This window comes from Salvelinus sp. IW2-2015, unplaced genomic scaffold (assembly GCF_002910315.2).
Source record: "Salvelinus sp. IW2-2015 unplaced genomic scaffold, ASM291031v2 Un_scaffold3016, whole genome shotgun sequence".
Classification (NCBI taxonomy): Eukaryota; Metazoa; Chordata; class Actinopteri; order Salmoniformes; family Salmonidae; genus Salvelinus; species Salvelinus sp. IW2-2015.
The window spans coordinates 94504-100769 of NW_019944308.1; positions in this window are offsets into that span (position 1 = coordinate 94504).

Consider the following 6266-nt stretch of genomic DNA (forward strand, 5'->3'; position numbering starts at 1 on the left):
CACATCACATATGTTGCTTGACTACAATATTTTGCTACGTTAATAAATACAGCCCATTTTGGCATGGTTACCTGCCTACAGTACCCACTGTAGTGTGCGTAGGTCGTAATGGAGCTAACTGGCTAGCTACTACTGTTAGCTTGCCAGAGAGCCACAAATAATTGTTAGCTTGCTGCCCACGAAGAATCGACATCTACCTTTTGATAACATTGGTTTATGTCGGTTTTGTTGCCTGTTATTCTATCCGGTTAGCTACATTATTACGATAAACAGATAGCAATCAATCAAATGTATTTATAAAGCTCTTCTTACATCAGCTGATGTCGCAAAGTTATGTACAGAAACCTAGCTTAAAACCCCCAGACAGCAAGCATAGTTATGAATGTTATGATAGTTACGATAGTTACGAAGTGAAACATTTGCTTTGTGTATATCTTGTTTCGACTCTATTGCCATTATCCTGGTTAGTCCATAGAAAATCAATAGGGCAAACTGGATAGCCACAAAAAACAATTTTTAGCTAGCTACCCACAAAGAACTGACATCGACTGTACTTTGCATAGCATTAGTTTCTGTGAATTTTTTTCCTGTTTAACCTGCTAGCTCGATTACAACGATTCACATATATCTAGCTGATAATCATGAAGTAAAAGTTAGCTTTGTGTATATCTTCGTCTATTGTGGTCATCGTCCTGGCTGGAAGAAGGGTCAGTGACTGGGGAGGTGCAGCGTGAGGTAATACAGTAGAGGGGAAATGCTTCTCAAATGGAAAGTTTTATGTGTTATGCATCCGCGCTCCACGCCCGTGCTCCTGAGTACTTTCTCTTGAGGTTGAGAGTGTGGAGCGCGGTAGGACGCGTATTGAGAAACACCCATTGGCTCAAACGCGGCCCACACAAACCCAGTTTATTTGATGTCTGGGTGTGTATGAGTTTGTGTGTGTGTCCGTCCGTGTGTGTGTCTGTCCGTCCGTCCGTCCGTGTATGTGTGTGTGTGTCTGTCCGTCCGTGTGTGTCTGTGTGTGTTCGTCCGTCCGTCCGTGTGTGTGTGTCCGTGTGTGTGTCTTTGTGTGTCCGTCCGTCCGTGTGTATCCAGTGTCCCAGCTCAGTCGGGTTCTCTGCTCTTATCTCTGATCAAGTTGAGTTCCTCCATCTTCTCCTGCAGGAAGGAGGCTGGCATGGAGGAGCCAAGGAATCTCTGGGGCTTCACAACACAGCCCTGGGGAGAGGGAGGGAGGAGAGTCACAACACAGCCCTAGGGAGAGGGAGGGTGGAGAGTCACAACACAGCCCTGGGGGGAGGGAGGGAGGGGAGTCACAACACAGCCAGCCATGGGGAGAGGGAGGTGGAGAGTCAAACACAGCGCCCGAGAGATACACGCAGAGGGAGGTGGAAGTCAAACCAGCATGGGGAGAGGTGGAGAGTCACAACAAAGCCCTGGGGAGAGGAGGGAGAGAGTCACAACACAGCCCTAGGAGCAGGGAGGGTGAGACGTCACAACACAGCCCTGGGGGGGAGGGAGGAGGGAGTCACAGACACACCTAGGAGAGGAGGGGAGGAGAGTCACAACACACCCTAGGGAGATGGGAGGGGTGGGAGTACAACACAGCCCTGGGGGAAGGGAGGGAAGGGAGTCACAACACAGCCATGAGGAGAGGGAGGGTGGAGAGTCCACAACACAGCCCTGGGGAGAGAGAGGGAGGAGAAGTCACAACACAGCCCTAGGGAGGCAGGGAGGGTGGAGAGTCACAACAACAGCCCTGGGGGGCAGGGAGGAGGGGAGTCACAAACAGCCCTGGGGAGAGGAAGGGTGGAGAGTCACAACAACCCTGGGGGAGGGAGGGGGAGCCCCCAAAAACAAAACCAGCCCGTGAAGGGGAATAAAAAGGGGAAGGGGGGGGGAGAAAGTCACAACACAGCCCTGGGGAGAAGGGGAGGGTGGAGAGTCAACACACAAGCCCTGGAAGGGAGGGTGGAGAAGTCACAAACACAGCCTGGGGAGAGGGAGGGAGGAGAAGTCACAACAACAGCCCTTGGAGAGGGAGGGTGGAGAGTCACTAACACAGCCCTGGGAGAGGGGAGGGAGGAGAGTCACAACACAAGCCCTGGGGAGAGGGAGGGGTGGAGAGTCCACAACACAGCCCGTGGGAGAGGGAAGGGTGGAGAGTCACAACACAGCCCTGGGGAGGGGGACGGGAGGAGAAGTCACAACACAAGCCCTGGGGAGAGGGAGGGTGGAGAGTCACACAAAGCCCTGGGGAGAGGGAGGGGAGAGTCACAACACAGCCCGGGAGAGGAGGGTGGAGAAGTCACAACACAGCCCTGAGGAGAGAGGGGAGGGTGGAGAGTCCACACACAGCCCTGGGGAAGGGGAGGGTGGAGAGTCACAACCACAGCCCTGAGGAGAGGGAGGGTGGAGAGTCAACAAACAGCCCTGGGAGAGGGAGAGGGTGGAGTCCACAAACACACGCCCTGGGGAGAGGAGGAGTCACAACACAGCCCTGAGGAGAGAGGGTGGAGAGTCTCACAACACAGCCCTGGGGAGAGGGAGGGGAAGTCACACAAACAGCCCTGAGGAGAGGGAGGGTGGAGAGTCAGCAACACAGCCCTGAGGAGAGGGAGGGTGGAGAGTCACAACACACCCTGAGGAGAGGGAGGGAGGAGAGTCAAACACAGCCCTGAGGAGAGGGAGGGAGGGGAGAGTCACAACACAGCCCTGGGGAAGGGAGGGTGGAGGAGTCAAAACACAGCCCTGAGGAAGAGGGAGGGTGGAGTCACAACCAGCGCCTGAGGAGAGGGAGGTGGAGAGTCCACAACACAGCCCTGATGAGAGGAGGGAGGGGAGTCCACAACACAGCCTTGGGGAGAGGGAGGGAGGAGAGTCACAACAACACCTGGGGAGAGGGAGGGGTGAGAGTCACAACACAGCCCTAGGGGGAGGGAGGGTGGAGAGGTCACAAACACAGCCCTGAGGAGAGGGGGGGAGTCAGCAACACAGCCTGGGAGAGGGAGGGGAGAGTCACAACACAGCCCTGGGGAGGAGGGAGGAGGAGAGTCACAACACAGCCCTGAGGAGAAGGAGGGTGGAGAGTCACAAACACAGCCCTGATGAGAGGGAGGGAGGGGAGTCACAACACAGCCTTTGGGGAGGGGAGGGAGGAGAGTCACAACACAGCCCTGGGGAGAGGGAGGGTGGAGAGTCACAATAATACAGCCGAGGAGAGGGGTGGGGAGTCACAACACAGCCCTGGGAGAGGGAGGGTGGAGAGTCACAACACAGCCTGAGGAAGAGGGAGGGAAGGAGAAAGTCACAACACAGCCCTGAGGAGAGGGGGGGAGAGTCCGCAGAACACAGCCCTGGGAGAGGGGGTGGAGGGGAGTCACAACACAGCCTTGGGGAGAGGGAGGGTGGAAGAGTCACAGCCAAAGCGCCGAGAGAGAGGGAGGGTGGAGAGGTCCAACAACACACGCCCTGAGGAGAGGGAGGGTGGGAGAGGTCCAACACAGCCCTGGGAGCGACGCGGCTGGGATCAAAAAAGCCCGAGGAGAGGGGAGGGTGGAGAGTCACAACACAGCCCTGAGGAGAGGGAGGAGGGAGAGTCACAAACAAGCCCTGAGGAGAGGGAGGGTGGAGAGTACAACACAGCCCTAGGGAGAGGGAGGGAGGAGAGTCACAACACAGCCCTGAGGAGAGGGAGGGTGGAAGTCACAACACAGCCTGAGGGAGGAGGGTAGGGAGGAGAGTCTACACACAGCCCTGGGAGAGGGGGGGAGTCACAACCCAGCCCTGGGGAGAGGGAGGGTGGAGAGTCACAACACAGCCCTGGGGAGAGGGAGGGAGGTGTGGAGTCACAACACAGCCCTGGGGAGAGAGGGAGGAGTGGAGAGGTCACACCAAACAGCCCTGGGAGTAGGGGTGGGGAAGTCACAACAACAGCCCCTGGGAAGAGGAGGAGAGGGTGGGAGAGTCAAAAACAGCCCTGGGAGAGGGGGTGGAGCAGTCACAACACAGCCCGTGAGGAGAGGAGGGAGGAGAGTCACAACACAGCCCTGAGAGAGAGGAGGGGTGGCGAGTGCACAACACAGCCCTGAGGAAGGTGAGGCGAGGAGAGTCAGCAACACAGCCCTAGGGGAGAGGGGTGGGGAGTACAACACAGCCCTTGGAGAGAGGGAGGGAGAGTCACAATCACAGCCCTGGAGAGGAGGGAGGTGTGGAGTCACGAACACAGCCCTGGGGAGGAAGGGAGGGAGGTGGGAGAGTCACACCACAGCACCTGGGAGAGGGGTGGGAGTCACAACACAGCCGCTGGGGAGGAGGAGGTGTGGAGTCACAACACAGCCCTGAGAGGGATGGCGTGGGAGTCACAACACAAGCCCTGGGAGAGGGGTGGGAGTCACACACAGCCCTGGGAGAGGGAGGAGGGTGTGGGAGTCCAAATCACAGGCCCTGCAGAGGGAGGTGGGAGGTCACACAACACAGCGCCCTGGGGAGAGGGGTGGAGTCCACAACACAGCCCTGGGGACAAGGAGGGAGGGTGGTGGATCAAACAAGCCCTAGTCGGGAAGAGGTGTGGAGTCACAACACGAGCCCTGGGGAGAGGGAAGGGAGTGGAGAGTCAACAACACATGCCCTGAGAGGTGAGGGTGGGGAGTCAGCAACACAGCCCTGGGAGAGGAAGGGAGGGTGGCGGAGTCAACAACACAGCCCTGGGGAGAGGGAGGAGGTGGGAGTCACAGCACAGCCTGGGAAGGAGGAGGAGGTGGGAGTCACAACACAGCCCTGGAGAGGGAGCGGGAGGGTGGGGGAGTCACAAACACAGCCCTGGGGGGAGAGGGTGGAGAGTCACAGCACAGCCCTGGGAGAGGGAGGAGGGTGGGGAGTCACAACACAGCCCTGGGGAGAGGAGGGAGGGTGGGGAGTCACAACACAGCCCTGAGGAGAGGGAGGGAGGTGGGGAGTCACAACACAGCCCTGGGGCGGTGTGACCCGTTCCTGTAGGTTCATGCTCTAACAACATTCGCAGAGTACGACCCTGCCTCACACAGGAAGCGGCGCAGGTCCTAATCCAGGCACTTGTCATCTCCCGTCTGGATTACTGCAACTCGCTTTGGCTGGGCTCCCTGCCTGTGCTATTAAACCCCTACAACTCATCCAGAACGCCGCAGCCCGTCTGGTGTTCAACCTTCCCAAGTTCTCTCACGTCACCCCGCTCCTCCGCTCTCTCCACTGGCTTCCAGTGAAGCTCGCATCCGCTACAAGACCATGGTGCTTGCCTACGGAGCTGTGAGGGGAACGGCACCTCCGTACTCTCAGGCTCTGATCAGGCCCTACACCCAAACAAGGGCACTGCGTTCATCGCCACCTCTGGCTGCTCGCCTCCTACCTCTGAGGAAGTACAGTTCCCGCTCAGCCGAGTCAAAACTGTTCGCTGCGCTCTGGCACCCCAATGGTGGAACAAACTCCCTCACGACGCCAGGTCAGCGGAGTCAATCACCAACCTTCCGGAGACACCTGAAACCCCACCTCTTTAAGGAATACCTAGATAGGATAAAGTAATCCTCTAACCCCCCCCCCCCTCCTAAAAGAGTTAGATGCACTATTGTAAAGTGGTTGTTCACTGGATATCATAAGGTGAATGCACCAATTTGTAATCGCTCTGGATAAGAGCGTCTGCTAAATGACTTAAATGAGGGTGGGAGTCACAACACAGCCCTGGGGGAGGAGGAGGTGGGGATTCACAACACAGCCCTGGGGGAGGGAGGGGAGTCACACCACAGCCTGGGGAGAGGAGGGAGGGTGGGAGTCCACAACGCACCCTGGGGAGAGCGAGGGAGGTGGAGAGTCACCACCAGCCCTGGGAGGGATCAGGAGTACGAAACGCAGCGAAAGCGGACCCCGCCTTAGGGGTGAGGAGGGTGGAGAGTCACAACACAGCCCTGGGGGAGGGAGGGAGGGTGGGGAGTCACAACCCAGCCCTGGGGAGAGGCGAGGGAGGGTGGAGAGTCACAAACACAGCCCTGGGGAGAGGGTGAGGAGGGTGGAGATTCCAACACAGCCCCGGGGGAGGGAGGTGAGGGTGGGAGTCACAACACAGCCCTGGGGAGAGCGAGGGAGGGTGGAGAGTCACAACACAGCCCTGGTGGGAGTGGTGAGGAGGTGGAGAGTCACAACACAGCCCTGGGGGAGGGAGGGAGGTGGGGAGTCACAACACAGCCCTGGGGAGAGCGAGGGAGGGTGGGGAGTCACAACACAACACCGTTTCAGAC